The 16,960-nt window shown below is 42.0% G+C and overlaps 1 pseudogene; it reads left to right on the top strand.

Moving 5' to 3' along the window:
- Positions 1 to 16,960, top strand: part of LOC109195478 (leucine-rich repeat LGI family member 2-like) — a 401,007-nt pseudogene that overhangs the window by 264,170 nt on the left and 119,877 nt on the right.

Raw genomic sequence — 16,960 nt, 5'->3', positions numbered from 1 at the left:
ACCTAAATTATTCCTGTGATGTGAATGTAAGCTTTCAACCATAGGAGATGAATAAAACTGGTGTCACAATAAGCCACGTCTACAGAACAATAATGAGGAAATAGCAGTTTACGCAACAGCAATAGACATAGCAAACAGCCATCTCTTGGCTCATATACACTCACACAAACCCACAGTCAAAGCCAGTTTCCATCACTTGTCACGTACTAACTATTGTAAACTTGTGGCTCAATTCTCTCCATCTCTGTGAAAAATATGACTTATGACAAACTCAGTGTTAGCTTAGTTTGTCAGAAAGTCTGGAAAACAGAAGGAAGTGGCTAGTCTCTTTACTGAGGTATCAACAAAGACTTGCGTGCTACTAAAACACACGAAGAAATAACCCCAACAAACTTTTAGGCATTCAGAGAGAAACATGTCTTTTCTTAGTTCATCAAAACTTCTGTCTGGCTTCAAGCTAGTTTTTAGGTTGCAAGATTAAAGGTTATCTGTGCTGAGAAATCACATCATGAGGGTTTTTTTTAGTTTTTGAGACTTCTACATTATCAGTGTGCAAGATGTAGCAAATGTTATACAAGTTAAAACTCATATATGCAAATTAATATTCAATTTTGTTTTGACAAACTTTTGTCATAAGGTTCAGGTTTTTTTTAAATTTGAATTTTCTGGCAAATGTTTCATGTTTTAGGCCTCAAAGAGTTAGATCAAGTCAAGCTGTGATATAATTAAAAAGAAGACAGACCTCTTTACTGATGCTCTTTGGTAATATAGCTGACTGCACTCCACAAGCATCTGGCAGCACCGATGAACCAGCTGCTAGTTGATGAGAGACACCTGGAATGGCTAACCAAAGGCCGGACAGTCCTGATCCTCAAGGACTGCCAGAAGGGACCGGTCCCATCCAACTACTGATCAATAACCTGCCTCAGTACCACATGGAAGCTCCTGTCAGGCATCATAGTGATTACAAGAAGGCCTATGACTCGATGCCCCACACCTGGATCCTGGAATGCCTATAACTATACAAGATCAACAGGCCCTAAGTGCCTTCATTAGGAACTCATTGGGGATGTGGTGTATAACACTAGAGGCTAACTTCAAGCCAATAGCACAAGTCAACATCAAGTGCGGGACCAAGGAGATGCTCTGTCCCCACTGCTATTCTGCATAGGCTTGAACCCCCTCAGCTACATCATTGACAAGACTGGCTACACATACGGACTATGAAATGGAGCTGTCAGCCACCTCCTGTACATGGATGACATCAAGCTGTATGCCAAGAATGAACAAGACATCGATTCACTGATCAACACCAACAGGATATACAGCAATGACATTGGAATGTTGTTCAGATTGGAAAAGTATAGTTGGATGATAATGAAGAGAGGGAAGGTAGTCAGAACTAAGGGGATCAAACCACCAGAAGGCAACATTGCAGACATAGAGGACAGCTACAAGTACCTGGGCATCCCACAGGCAAATGGAAACCATGAAGAGGTCGCTAGAAAGCTGCAACCATCAAGTACATGCAGAGGGTCAAGCAAGTCCTGAGAAGTCAGCTGAATGGTAAGAACAAGATCCGAGCTATCAGCACCTACACCCTGCCTGTGATCAGGTACCCTGCTGGGATAATGAGCTGGCCAGAGGAGGAGATATCAAAACCAGAAAGCTCCTGACCATGCATGGAGGGTTTCACCCCAAGTCCAGCACCCTGAGGCTGTATGCTAAGTGGAAGGAAGGAGGCCGTGGACTGGTGAGTGTCAGTACCACAGTCCAGGATGAGACAACGAGCATCCACGAGTACATCAGGAAGATGGCTCCAATCGACCGCATGCGCAGTGAATACCTCAGGCAGCAGAAACTCAAGAAAGAGTAGGAAGAGGAGGAACCATCATGGAAGGACAGGCCCCAGCACGGTATGTACCACTGGCAGATAGAGGAAGTGGCTGACATCCAGAAATCCTATCAGTGGCTGGACAAAGCTGGACTGAAAGACAGCACAGAGGCACTAATCATGGCAGCACAAGAACAAGCTCTAAGCAAAAGACCCATAGAGGCTGGGGTCTATCACACCAGGCAAGACCCCAGGTGCAGGCTGTGTAAAGATGCCCCTGAGACAATCCAGCACATAACAGCAGGATGCAAGATGCTAGCAGGCAGGGCATACATGGAACGCCATAACCAAGTGGTGCCATACTATACAGAAACATCTGTGTCGAGTATGGCCTGGAAGTCCCGAGGTCAAAATGGGAGATGCCCCCTAGGGTGGTGGAAAATGGCTGAGCTAAGATCCTGTGGGACTTTCAGATACAGACGGACAAAATGGTGGTGGCTAACCAACCAGACATAGTGGTGGTAGACAAACAGAAGAAGACAGCTGTAGTGATAGATGTACCGGTTCCCAATGACAGCAACATCAGGAAGAAGGAACACGAGAAGCTCGAGAAGATGTTGCGGGGGAAGGTAACAGTGGTCCCAGTGGTAATCGGAACACTAAGTGCAGTGACTCCCAAACTAGGTGAGCGGCTCCAGCAGATCCCAGGAACAGTATCCGAGATCTCTGTCCTGAAGAGCGCAGTTGTACGAACAGCTAAGATGCTGCGCAGGACCCTCAAGCTCCCAGGCCTCTGGTAGAGGACCCAAGCTAGAAGGATAGACCACCAGCAAGTCTGAGAGGGGATTTATTATATATACATAGTTGAAATGAAAACTCAAATTGCACTCATTGTATTTATTTTTATTTATTTTCATCTATTATTTATTTATTTGAACCATAGAATCCACCAAGAAGTCAACCTGACCAAAACCTTTTGGTAGAATACCAGAGGTGGCAAAAGTACAGACTTTCTTTACTTCAGTTTAATTACAGATATATGTGTTAAAAAAATACTCTAATAAAACTGATGTACTGAAGCAACGTTTTTACTCAAGTGAAAGTGAAAAAGTACAGGCTCTGAAATGTACTCAAAATATAAAACGAAAAAGTAGCTCCTTGAAAAGTCGACTAACCATGTTTGTACAAATGTATCTTAACCTTGTGCTACGTTGATATAATAATAAAATAATATTAGTACATGTGAACACAAAATTATTCAAGTCTAAATTTTAATTAAGTGCTTATCTTGAATTTGTTGTATGGGACAACCAACCATGGTTTGAAAATGCTATCTAACTGCTTTCCTCGCACAGATCAGTCCACATGTTCATGGCGGCTGAGTCTGTCTGGAATATGCTGAGCAAACTTTGGTGCAACTGGAGAAATTTCAGTTTAAGAGGTTATTGTTGGCATTGCTGTATTTCTTATAGGTGGCACATAAGAGTAAATGGTTTACTCTTATGCAAAATATTTTTGTGCCTTCTTGCAGTTTAGCACCAGGTTTATGAACTTGCTAGCTAGCCACTGTTAGCCTAGCTTTCATGTCACTGATGCTCTGTGTGCATGTTGCTGCCTCTTGTCTCATGTTGCTTTAAAAATTAACCCCACAGCTTTAAAAACCTTATATAAAAGTTTCTCTGTGAAATGTACTGTTGGTCATTTAGCAACTCTTAGATGGTGCAGCCCTTAAATTTTAAAGACATCTATGAAACAGATTACTGGCCTGTTAAAAGTTTAAAATCTAGGTTGGTTTTATAGTTGAAAATAGAAAAACGTTTCCTTCGAAAGAAATAAGTTAAATTCTATATCCACAATAATCAAAAACATTTTTCTGTTGTCTATGATAAATATAAACGCTGCCACATGTTTTATCTGGTCATTGTGCTTTTAGAAACTGTATATATATATATATGTAATATATATATATGTATACACACACACACACACACACACACACACATACATATATATATATATATATATGTATATATATCTACAGGGAGTGCAGAATTATTAGGCAAATGAGTATTTTGTCCACATCATCCTCTTCATGCATGTTGTCTTACTCCAAGCTGTATAGGCTCGAAAGCCTACTACCAATTAAGCATATTAGGTGATGTGCATCTCTGTAATGAGAAGGGGTGTGGTCTAATGACATCAACACCCTATATCAGGTGTGCATAATTATTAGGCAACTTCCTTTCCTTTGGCAAAATGGGTCAAAAGAAGGACTTGACAGGCTCAGAAAAGTCAAAAATAGTGAGATATCTTGCAGAGGGATGCAGCAGTCTTAAAATTGCGAAGCTTCTGAAGCGTGATCATCGAACAATCAAGCGTTTCATTCAAAATAATCAACAGGGTCGCAAGAAGCATGTGGAAAAACCAAGGCGCAAAATAACTGCCCATGAACTGAGAAAAGTCAAGCATGCAGCTGCCAAGATGCCACTTGCCACCAGTTTGGCCATATTTCAGAGCTGCAACATCACTGGAGTGCCCAAAAGCACAAGGTGTGCAATACTCAGAGACATGGCCAAGGTAAGAAAGGCTGAAAGACGACCACCACTGAACAAGACACACAAGCTGAAACGTCAAGACTGGGCCAAGAAATATCTCAAGACTGATTTTTCTAAGGTTTTATGGACTGATGAAATGAGAGTGAGTCTTGATGGGCCAGATGGATGGGCCCGTGGCTGGATTGGTAAAGGGCAGAGAGCTCCAGTCCGACTCAGACGCCAGCAAGGTGGAGGTGGAGTACTGGTTTGGGCTGGTATCATCAAAGATGAGCTTGTGGGGCCTTTTCGGGTTGAGGATGGAGTCAAGCTCAACTCCCAGTCCTACTGCCAGTTTCTGGAAGACACCTTCTTCAAGCAGTATAAATACAGGCCATTTACCATTTACCATTTCAAGCAGTGGTACAGGAAGAAGTCTGCATCCTTCAAGAAAAACATGATTTTCATGCAGGACAATGCTCCATCACACGCGTCCAAGTACTCCACAGCGTGGCTAGCAAGAAAGGGTATAAAAGGAGAAAAACTAATGACATGGCCTCCTTGTTCACCTGATCTGAACCCCATTGAGAACCTGTGGTCCATCATCAAATGTGAGATTTACAAGGAGGGAAAACAGTACACCTCTCTGAACAGTGTCTGGGAGGCTGTGGTTGCTGCTGCACGCAATGTTGATGGTGAACAGATCAAAACACTGACAGGATCCATGGATGGCAGGCTTTTGAGTGTCCTTGCAAAGAAAGGTGGCTATATTGGTCGCTGATTTGTTTTTGTTTTGTTTTTGAATGTCAGAAATGTATATTTGTGAATGTGGAGATGTTATATTGGTTTCACTGGTAAAAATAAATAATTGAAATGGGTATATATTTGTTTTTTGTTAAGTTGCCTAATAATTATGCACAGTAATAGTCACCTGCACACACAGATATCCCCCTAAAATAGCTAAAACTAAAAACTACTTCCAAAAACATTCAGCTTTGATATTAATGAGTTTTTTGGGTTCATTGAGAACATGGTTGTTGTTCAATAATAAAATTATTCCTCAAAAATACAACTTGCCTAATAATTCTGCACTCCCTGTATATACGTATATATATAAGCGTGTAATGATTACATTTAATTTAGGTGGTCTTTAGGCCTCAACTGAAGGTGGCAATGCCAATACCAATTACCTTAGGGCTCAAGAAAATATTCTGATTTGGATTTCTATGTTGTAAGTTTATAATAATGCTTGCAGAGTCATTAAGGATCAAATCAGCTCTTAAATTATTTGTTGTTTTTTCTCCCTCTCTTTGCTTTTTCCTCCCCACATTACATCAGACTCTTGCAAGTCTAGAAAACAAGCTCCTGGACTAAGACTTCAAAATGAGTGGTAAGTAGTTTGATTTTGCAATATATTAGTAATCGTCAGTGTCATTTATGATCATGCTGAACTTTAATCATGCTTTAGGCCAACCTGTTTTACTTCTCGTTTCATTTGTGCTTTGGCTTGGGGAAATTGGTTCTTTACTGATCTTTTCCTGTCTTCTGTTATTACACCTGAGATATGACTGCACTATGCTATTACTGTTGAGCCCAGTAAATTCTACAAGACACGCTGTGTATGTAAATACAAACAACGACAGTTGTTCTACATTTCTTGAAACATCATATCCCACAAACATAGTTTAGAAGGTCCACACTGTCTGCACAGTATATAGTGAAGTCTGCAAGTTTTGAACAGTGAAATTTGTTTCATGGTCATGATCTGCAAATCTGATGAGTATATAGGCATCTTGAATTCATTTTATATCTAGCAAGAAAGCATCCAGAATAAAAAGTTAGTGGCTATGTTTCCATAGCCCTTTTAAAAAATATGCTTTCATGGAATTATTGTGTGGTGGGGTAGCTCGGCTAGCCTGAGCTAGTGCATGAGGTTGAGAGATACCCCAAGCTGTTTATTGAGTTGAATATCTGTGACTGGATGTTCTGGACACTCAGGTGAAGAGAGGAGCTGAGATATGAAGTGGTCACCACCCGATGGTGAGTTGGGTCAGGTAGCAGACCTGGCGCACCAAAACGTATAGTGAGGGTGCACTTGGGAGGCCTGGCAGAGGCTCCAGTTCAGGAGATCTTCAACTCCCAGTTTGACAGCATTGTGAGGGAGGCTGGGGACATTGACTCAGAATGGACAATGTCCTGCAGCTCCATAGCTGAGGCTGCTGCAGTGAGCTGCGGCCACTTCAGGCCATTGCACTTGGATCACCTACATTCATGACAGGCAGTAATGCCTGGACTGAGAAATGAACCATCCTTAAAAATGTTACAGCAAACCAAGCTTCTTTGTTTGAATGCAAAACAAATGTGTTATTTGACCTAAGACTGCACTTGTGGCTGAACAATAAATGCATTTTATATTGATCTTATTAGTAATGTAACTTGCAATACAATGTTATGAGAATCTTAAACTTAGTTTCAGAATAATTTAATCTGAGACTTTGTTTTATTGAAAGGAATTTAAAGTTTTAAGTTGTGCAACAAATAAATATAAATTTTAAATTCAATAATATTTAAAATATGATTAAATAACGTCAGGCACAATAGTGGCAATATACTTGTTTGTTGTTTGGCAGAACAGTGTCCAGTATGTTGGCTCATATACTTTTTTCCCTTATGTGCAGGCTGTGATCAGCTGGCCAGCTGCTCTTTGTGGATTTACACAACTGAATTCAACAATATGTACAACGTTTGACCAGCTATCTTGGCTAATTTGCATTCCCTACACTAACACTATACTGTTTATACTGTCTTTATACTGTACAGTATGAGATGGCTATAAAGTGGGAATTTCAGTGAATTAATCCAAGCATCATCAGAAAATTCATCTCTGCTATACTAACATAAAAATTAATTCTCAAACTCTTAACTACATTCACAAAAGACACAGTAGTTTCAGATCATGCACACAACCCGTCACAATAACATATCATACTATAAGGACTGTAGTGTATTTATGTTTATGTTTCTATCTATAGGGCACATTCACTGCACACAAAAATATGATATAAAAGTGATGTAAATGATATAAACATTTACAAAGTGATGTACTTAAACATTAATATAGTACACATTGTCCTTCTTCTGTTATTGACATAATAAAATAAAATGTTTATGTTTATGATTGAAAAATGATTATTTACACTGTTACGGCCCTAGCTGGGCCTCCTGAAACTGCCCTTGTGTGGGCGTGGTGTTTTTCTCCGCCTCCTCCTTTCTTGCTCCACCCCTCTGTCTCTCTCTCACTTCTTCCCTCTCCCCAGGACACAGCTGCTGCTCATTGGCCTCGTTTACCACCTGGGCCCAGTCAGCAATCACCTCTCTGAGGTTATATAAGCTGGGGATGGACTGGATGTGGGAGGGTGGCTTTCTCTGGTGTCTCCGTGCGTCCTGCCTACGGTGTGGAGTGGTAGGAGCAGTGGGAGAGGTTTCTGGTGGGTTTCCTCTGTGCTGGTCAGTGTGTGTTTCCAGCCTAGGCGTGGAAAAGGCCTGCTGTGTGTGTGTGTGTGTGTGTGTGTGTGTGTGTGTGTGTGTGTGTGTGTGTGTGTGTGTGTGTGTGTGTGTGTGTGTGTGTGTGTGTGTGTGTGTGTGTGTGTGTGTGTGTGTGTGTGTGTGTGTGACCAGCCCCACCGTGCGTGGCTTGTTGTGAGTAGCTCAACTGGGCAGTGTTTTTGCTTAGGTGACGGCGGCCTCCTTTACTTTGTTTGGCCTGCCTGGTTATCGTTAATAGCAGCGTTGCTGTCTTTTTCTGTTGAAGCCTTATAGTTGTTCGTTCGGTTAGTGTAATATATTAGTGTTTTAGCAATTCAGAAAAATGTATACAAAATGTAAAACTTTTACATTACCTTCATCTGAATAGAGGAAGAAACAATCAGCCCCACAACATCTAGAGAAGGGAAACTGACCTTAAGGCTCACAGCTAAAGCTGCCAGTGATATAAGAGTGAAGGACAGGGGCGTGTCTAAAGGGTTGTCTCTGAGTTTACGTGTATTTTTACACGGTAATATTGCAACTATTGCTTAAGTAAAGGGTACAAATATTGTACAAGAGTTGTTCAGTGTGAATACAAAGAGCATGAAAACCATGGCCTCTTTTTTACTAAGGTAGTTTTTAATGCTTCATTTACTTCTGAATGAATTTTCTGAAATTTTCCTGCCATCTCAGTCCTTCTCTCCTGACTGGTTGGTTGGTCTTTCAATGCCATCATATTTGAAAAATTCTATAATTGCCGCTGCATATCCGCATGTCACAAGCATCAATAATGACATTCAAAGGTATTAGAGGTAGGAAGTTTCACTTCTGGGGCTATATTGCACAAATAATTCATTATAAGAATCAGCACTGCAATGAGCACATTATCTTCTTATGGTGTGAAGGTTTCATCCAATATTTCACGATTAGTACCCTGATGTACATGTGGCATATTTTCGTAGTTAATGATGTTAACATCAATAAAAAAAACTGAGAAAATAACATTTTCCCTAAGGATGGTCTTGCTCTAGTCTCTTGTCTGAAATGCTCGATGGAATAAGTAAATGTAAATGTAAAAGTTTCACTCCAACTTTAACCATCCTCCACAAAACTTCTCTGACTAGTAAACACCCATTTTTTTTTTATGTCACCTGCCACATGCTAAATACATATTATATACAATGTTCATTATCTTTTAAATATAATGAGGCAACACTGAGTTTTTAAAACCCCACAGCATACCCCAAATAACACCAGTAAAGTCAATTAATCAGTTAAATTATATGCCAAGCATTTCTTTTAATTCTATGAAATAATATGAACTGGGAAAAAAATGTTTAGGTAGAAAAGAAGTACAAGTGACACAGCCACATCAGTAACATTTATAAGAAGAAATGAATGAAATAAATGTTGCTGCACTTTAGGTCTGAACGCAGCAATGAACGTGACAGAGTGTAGCATGGACTGTATCTCAGTGTGTCGTAATTTGACCATATGTTTGAGTCAGCAGCATCTGTAGAGAAAAGAGTAGGAAACAAGTATAACATTTAACAAAAAATTGGCTCATATTACTCTTTCAGAGTTTTAGACATTATTTAGACAGAGATATAGACATTACCTGTTACCTATGTTATAACCTTAACACAGAACGAACAAACTTCCATCAATTTTTAAGTTATAAACCTTTCTTTGCCTAATTAGCTATGAGTGTGTGATGTCTCCAGTTCCAGTTACACTCCATCTTGTCTGCTTTTTGGGTGCATCTTTACGCAGTCTAAAATCATGTGATATAGCCAGATATTTCACGACATAGAAAGTTTTATGCAACCTTCAATTCAGTTATTGAATTGACCAAATATAACACATAATGTTAGAAATCTACTATGTAGGTTTATTTGGCTTCTTCAAACTTGTAGCCCGAGACTTGCAGTAAGTAACAAAATGATCAAATGGCTTATTCACAACTAGGCAGTTTCGAGTGGGTTGATAAAAGAAATTATAAGCATAGGAAAACATCCAAAGAGAAATAACACAAGCTGCTGAAAAATTCAATCAAGTCATCCATACATACAGACATATTCTAATTTTGATTCTGACATGCAGACATATAGAAGCAGAGAAAACAGGGGAAACTACTGTGACGATAGGCCTGGGTAGAAGGTTGTCACAAGGACAGAAACCTGAAGAATTCTTGTAAAAGCTGAGTTGGAGGTGGTCAAGGCACCTCAGAAATTATCTCAGTTGATCTTTACAGTGAAGCTGAAGGAAAATCATAGATAGCCTAAGGCCTGAGAGCAAGACCAGCTGGAAACCAGTTAGATGCTAGTGAAGCTGGCGGATATAAGGTCCTTGGTCTGCGAGTCTATGGCAATGACTGTCTAGACTGATGGAGGTTGACTCAGACGTCAAACAGCTCTAGGGGATAGACGTCATTGGCTGACTCAGGATCAGGATGCACATGGCAGAACAGACTCAGGACAGAATGCCTTCGATTCAGACTTGGTATCAGGAAAGACATCAAATAAAATGATGACAGACTGTGGCTGCTTCAAAGACATGCCAGATTACCCAGATTCATGAACAGTTTCAGGAATTGACGATACATCAGGGAACAGAAAGATTGTATGATCATTCAGAAAGAAGAAATTGGTTAGCTGATCCATAGATATTTTCAGGAACAGAAAGGTCATCTACATATTTTGACTCAGAAACAGGAAATCGCTTACCTGACCAAGGGATGGTCTCAGGAACAGAAAGATATTCAGACATAGAAACAGGAAACCAGCTAGCTGACTCAGGAACAAACTCACACTCAAAAAAATTAAATTGGGTGGTTGTTACATGTACAAACATTCTTGTAATTTGAACTAAATAATTTCATGTTTCTATGGTGAACGTAATTAAATCATGTAGCATCTGCATGAAATTCAGCAACTTAATTTGTTCTTGTTGAGATGACATGAAACAATCTAGTAAGAGTAGTTAGTTGCCTGGACTCACCAAATTCACAAGATCACATTAGATGTCAAACTGCAGGAAAATCGCTGGAGTTTTAAGAGGCAGAAAACTACACCCACACCATGTGTATGCTCTCTCCATTTATTGTGGTTTAACCTGTCATGGATAAAAATGTACAGAGAATTCTGCATCAAGCCTTGTAATCATAGCTTTCCTAGTTTTCTTAAGCCTGGATTGATAGCTTGGTGGCGTGATGGTTTTTGCTGTTGCCTCACAGCAAGAAGGGCCTGGGTTCAAATCCTCAATCTGGCTGGTTTGCAGTGTATAATTAGAGTTAGGTTAATTGGTGATTCTAAACTACCCATGAATGTAAGTACAAATGGTTGTTTGTCTCTATGAAATCATCAACCCCGATATTGGTTCATTAAGCAAGACTAACAGTAATTGCCTTGATTAACAAAGTAGTTGTTTAAAAAAAAACAAGATTTCATTGTGTTTTCCTAAAGTTTTGAACTCGTGTAGAATGAATTAAAACAAATTTCACTCTACATACTTAAATAAATCACTTCAAATCAATGCAAGTATACTACGTTGATCCAATGTAATCTGATTACATTAAACCACCAAATGCCAAATGTGTTGGTTTGACATGGTCAAAAATGGGTTATTGTACATGGTTAAATCAGGTGCCATGATTAAATTGTATTCATCCAACAACAGATTTTTTTGAGTGCAGGAACAGAGGAGGTATGACAAACTCAAGGTCAGGGGAACTTGCAACCTATTCAGGTGCATCCCTTCAAGAAAGGAGAAGAGTCGACTGACCAAAGACAGTATTTATGCTGGTCATCCATAAAAGGAGCTCTATTGGTTTAATTTGCAGAGTCGGGCATCCAGGATGAATATGTGTTTGTTATCATTTTGATGATCATTATTTGTTATCACATGTATGTGTGTGTGTGTGTGTGTATGTATGTATGTGTGTATGTGTATATGTGTGTGTGTGTGTGTATGTGTGTGTGTATGTATATGTGTGTGTGTGTGTGTGTGTGTGTGTGTGTATGTGTGTGTGTGTGTATGTGTGTGTGTGTGTGTGTGTGTGTGTGTGTGTATGTGTGTGTGTGTATGTATGTGTGTGTATGTGTGTGTATGTATGTGTGTGTGTGTGTGTGTGTGTATATGTGTGTGTGTGTATGTGTGTGTGTGTGTGTGTATGTATGTGTATGTGTGTGTGTGTGTGTGTGTGTGTGTGTGTGTATGTATGTGTGTGTATGTGTGTGTGTGTATGTATGTATGTGTGTATGTGTGTATGTGTGTGTATGTGTGTATGTGTATGTGTGTATGTGTGTATGTGTGTATGTGTGTGTATGTGTGTATATGTGTGTATATGTGTGTATGTGTATGTATGTGTGTGTATGTGTATGTATGTGTGTATGTGTGTATGTGTGTATGTGTATGTATGTGTGTATGTGTGTATGTGTGTGTGTGTGTGTGTATGTGTGTGTGTGTATGTGTGTATGTGTGTATGTGTGTGTATGTGTATATGTGTATGTGTGTGTATATATACACATATATGATAAAACAAACTACACACAAGGAGCCAGAAACAAAAAAAGCGCAAACACTGGAGCCTGGAAAACAGAACAAAAACAGGCTCATGACAGGCACAGGCGGCCAGGCAAAACACACCCAAAAAAGTTCAGGGGGCCGGGCAGGCGGGAGGCACCGGTGGCGACGGAGCAGGTCAGAAGGCCGGCCCGGAGGCTGACGGCACCAAAGTCCAAACCTGGGCAGTTCAGGAGGCCGGCCGTGCGAAAAACAACGGCGGCAAGGCAAGCGAAGAAGGTCCGGAGGCCAGCCACGCAGAGGGCAGCAGCAGCGACCCAGGCGAAGGAGGTCCGGAGGCCGGCCACGCAGAGGGCAGCAGCAGCGACCCAGGCGAAGGAGGTCCGGAGGCCGGCCACGCAGAGGGCAGCGGCAGCGATGCAGCAAGTCCGGAGGCCGGCGCGACAGCGATGATGTCCAGCCAACGGCCTGGAAAGTGGTCGGACAGGGCGAGGACGAGCAGGCCGGACAGGGCGGGGTGAGGCAGAACCAGACGGCATGGAGACCTCAGGCGCAGACGAAGCAAGACGGGGTGAGGCAAGACCAGGCGATGCAGAGGCAGAAGCAAAGGCTGCTACAGGCGAGGACGAAGAGTCTGAAGCTGGACCAGGCGAGGACGAAGACTCGGAAGCCGGACCAGGCGAGGACGAAGACTCGGAAGCCGGACCAGGCGAAGGCGAGGGTGAAGACTCGGAAGCCGGACCAGGCGAAGGCGAGGGTAGAGACTCGGAGGCTTGACCAGACGAAGGCGAGGGTGAAGACTCGGAGGCTGGACCAGACGAGGATGGCGCTGCAGGCGACGGCGTGGGAGCCGCAGATGGAGGAGCAGGCGGTGGAGGAGCAGGCGACGGCGTGGGAGCCGCAGGTGGTGGCGACGAAGGCCGGACGGGCCCCTCGGACCCTCCAGCGGAGGCAGGTTGCTGTGGCTGGACGGGCCCCTCGGACCCTCCAGCGGAGGCAAACAAAGGCTGGCGCGATTCTCCAGAACCCCCAGCGGGAACAGAAGGCTGGACGGGCCCCTCGGACCCTCCAGCAGAGGCAGAAGGCGGGACGGGCCCCTCGGACCCTTCAGCGGAGACGGGAGATGGCTGGAGCGGTTCTCCAGAACCCCCAGCAGGAACAGACGGCTGGACAGGCCCCTGGGTCCCTCCAGCAGAGGCAAACAAAGGCTGGTGCGGTTCTCCAGAACTGCCAGCGGGAACAGAAGGCTGGTCGGGCCCCTCGGACCCTCCAGCAGAGGCATAAGACTGGGGAGAGGAGTGGCGGTGGCGAGGGCGATGTTTCCTTCTGGAAGAGGGAACCAGTCGAGAAATGGAGACCACCTCCTCGTCCTCCGACCACATAGCCGCCAGGAAAAAGGTAGGCGAACGGACAGGTGAACGAGATCCCCGCTGGCGTGGGGAGGGAGATGAAGTCCGTGGCAGCGGTGCGGAAACTCGGTCCCGCTGTGGTGACCGCTGCTTTACGGCAAGCTCAGACCGCTGCTGCATTGGCGTGGTGAGAGAGAGGGCAAGCTCACGTGCCCTGACCTGCTCCCTCCATGCAGCGATGGTGCTGCCCAGATTGGCATCCGAAGCAAACTGCTGAAGCCGGGGGCTGGTTTTCACCATTGCTTCCACTATGCTCAGTCCCACAGACATAGCCCGTAGGCTGTCGGACTGGGATATGCGGTCCAGCAATTTAACCAGCCCTTCCATCTCAGCGTCTGACTCCGAAGTGAAAACGTCTGCGGGGTCCATGTTCTGGTTGCGATCTTCTGTTAGGTGTAGGCTGTGTGCAGACAGGAATCGTGGACCCAAAAGTGCAGACGCTCGGAGGCACAAAGTAAACTCAAAAAACAGCTTTAATGCTGAACTAAAAAAGGTACCAGAACTGAGACTTCAAACATAAACTCAGGCAAGCAGACAAAACACACAGCATAATAAATGGTAGATCGCGACACGGACACAGAGAAACACAGGGCTTAAATACACAGAGGGAGCAATCAGGGAATGGGTAAAAGGAGGGAAACACAGCTGGGGCAAATCAGGCCTAACGAGACAAGGGGAAGCAAAACCAGATACATTAACATCAGACATGGACCTTCAAAATAAAACAGGAAACATAACACAGACTGAACTAAAGACACAGACTCACACGCAGGCACTGCAACAGAGGGAACAGAGACGTGGGACCAGGGCAGACATAGACACTGGCTGGACACGGGGATATAGCAACTAAGGATAACACAGAGACATAACCCATAAGAAAGAACTCTAACAAAGAAACCAAAGACTAGAAATGATGAATAATATAATAAACTCAAACCTCTGGGTCAACGACCCAGGCATCCTAACACTTTGTTTTTTTTGTGGTTTTTTTTACAAAGTGGGAAAGTGATTTTTTTCTCCAATGAGTACATTAAATAACACATCTTAGTTTAAAATGCAATAATTAGGCATGCCATTTTGAGCCGGTGCCCCATACGCCATAAGGTTAGTAAAGATGGCTCTGGCTGTTTACTGTCTTGGTCCTATAATATGGTCCTATAATAGATAATCTAATAGATTATCCTACTGAATTACTAATCAGAAATGACCCTGAGGTAACATTGAAAAATGAAGCACATTTGATCATATTTATGCCTCTATTATACAAACTTTAGTCAGGAATGTCAGGCATTTCTAGTAAACAGGCATCTGTGTTCATTTGACTGGTGCGTTGGGTATCTTGATGATATAAAAAATTGCATATGCCTGAATTAAGTTTATTATAAGGATTTATCTAATATAATTTTCTTTAACATAATCTGAGTTATTTAAGTATCTCTGCTGTATTAGCACATCCACAAATATAATATGTAGGCTTTTCAGCCACAGATTCTGGTAAGTTGTTGTAATCAAACTATGACTTTATCACCTTCAGCCTGAATGAAAACTATTAACTTGCATGTTCGCTTCTGTTCGTGTTCGTATTTTGCGTTAAAATCGGTACTATTTGCTTCACATTCCAGTAAAATACTTGTGATTGGAATAGTTATAGTTCATTATTAGTTTCACGTCCGCATTCCGGTTTCAAAAACAAAAAGAAAAGTAAGCTGCAGCGTCAGGTCTGATGGAAAGAAAATAGATTTCTTCTACAGGAAGTGTCAGTAGCTCTGATTTTTCTTGTGAATGCTGTAAGTTATGTCAGAGTACTCGATTACAAGTTTACACAAAACCCAGTGAAGTATAATTAATAATAAAAATGTATCAAAAGTGAGTAAAAGTACTTTAATTGTAATAAATTAGTCCCTATGAGACATGCTGAGAATTATAAAGAAGCCTGAATGGAAAACATGTTAGCTGGATCTGGTTCACTCTCTCCATAAAGTCTCAGCATATATTTTAGGAATCATGTCTTAATTAAAGACCCAAGAGAAAAAAATTAATGACTCCTTGGATATCAGGCTCAAACATGTTTGATTAACAGTAGTTTAATGTTTGTGTTTTATGATCATACCATGTTTTTAAGTGTAAAATCAGAGGCTTAGAACTCGTAACTATAACTGTAAAGTACTATAAAGTAGTGAAGTACTTCTTCTTTAGTGAATATATTTCTTTTCCTCCAACAGTGTGCACTAAACCATCCAGCTGTAAACTCAGGTATTCTGTGAACTTTGTCACTCTCAGGTGTTTTTGTTTGTATTTTGTGTATTTTATTTGGCCTGACTATTTTTCTCTTTTCCAGATGAAAACAACAAGCTGATTGTTTAGTCGGTGAGGCTGAGAGAGCTGGTGGGGTATCAGCCATGGGTCGAAAGCTTGATCTGACAGGACTGACAGACAACGAGGCGGAGCACGTGCTGCAGGTGGTGCAGAGGGACATGAAGCTGCGCAAGACGGAGGAGGAGAGACTCAGGTGAGTTTTGACCTGTAAATGGAGCAGAAGTGGAGCTCCAGGTGTTTTATGTTTAGGAAGTGAACTGTACTGACTTTCCCCCCAACCTGCTGTTTTTCTATTGCAGCTTGGTTTCTCTCACTGTTCATATGAGTGTTTGACAGTTTTGAACTTCCTTACCTCTGATGAAATCTTATTTCTTTGAGTCTGCTAGTAAATGTGAAACTGCTGGATAATCAGCTTATCAAAGCGGTTTATAAAAGTACACTTTTTCTGTTCTTAGTGTTGGAAAAAAAACAAAAACCTAGGATTTATTATTGCAGATATTCTTTTATTTTTGGTTTCCATTTGAGTAGATCTTGGTCTAGACAGAAAGAGGGATTGTGGAAATTAAAATTGTGCAGAGACCACGGAGACGCACTTGTGTGCAGTCCTCCAAAAATTACAAGAATTACAGTCATTTTTATACTTTGCCATTTTCAGAGTCGCAACATTAATTACACAAACCAACCTAATTTAAACATGAAGGTTATTTTAAATCCTTTGAAATGAATGACTGCTTGATGCCTAAAACTCATCACAAAATGTTGTTTCCTTCCCTGAGATGCTCTGCTGGGCCTTTACTGCAGCTACCTTTAGATGCTGTTTG

This window comes from Oreochromis niloticus, linkage group LG18, assembly GCF_001858045.2.
Source record: "Oreochromis niloticus isolate F11D_XX linkage group LG18, O_niloticus_UMD_NMBU, whole genome shotgun sequence".
In the NCBI taxonomy this organism is placed as follows: Eukaryota; Metazoa; Chordata; class Actinopteri; order Cichliformes; family Cichlidae; genus Oreochromis; species Oreochromis niloticus.
This window is presented reverse-complemented; position numbering and strand designations above follow the sequence as displayed.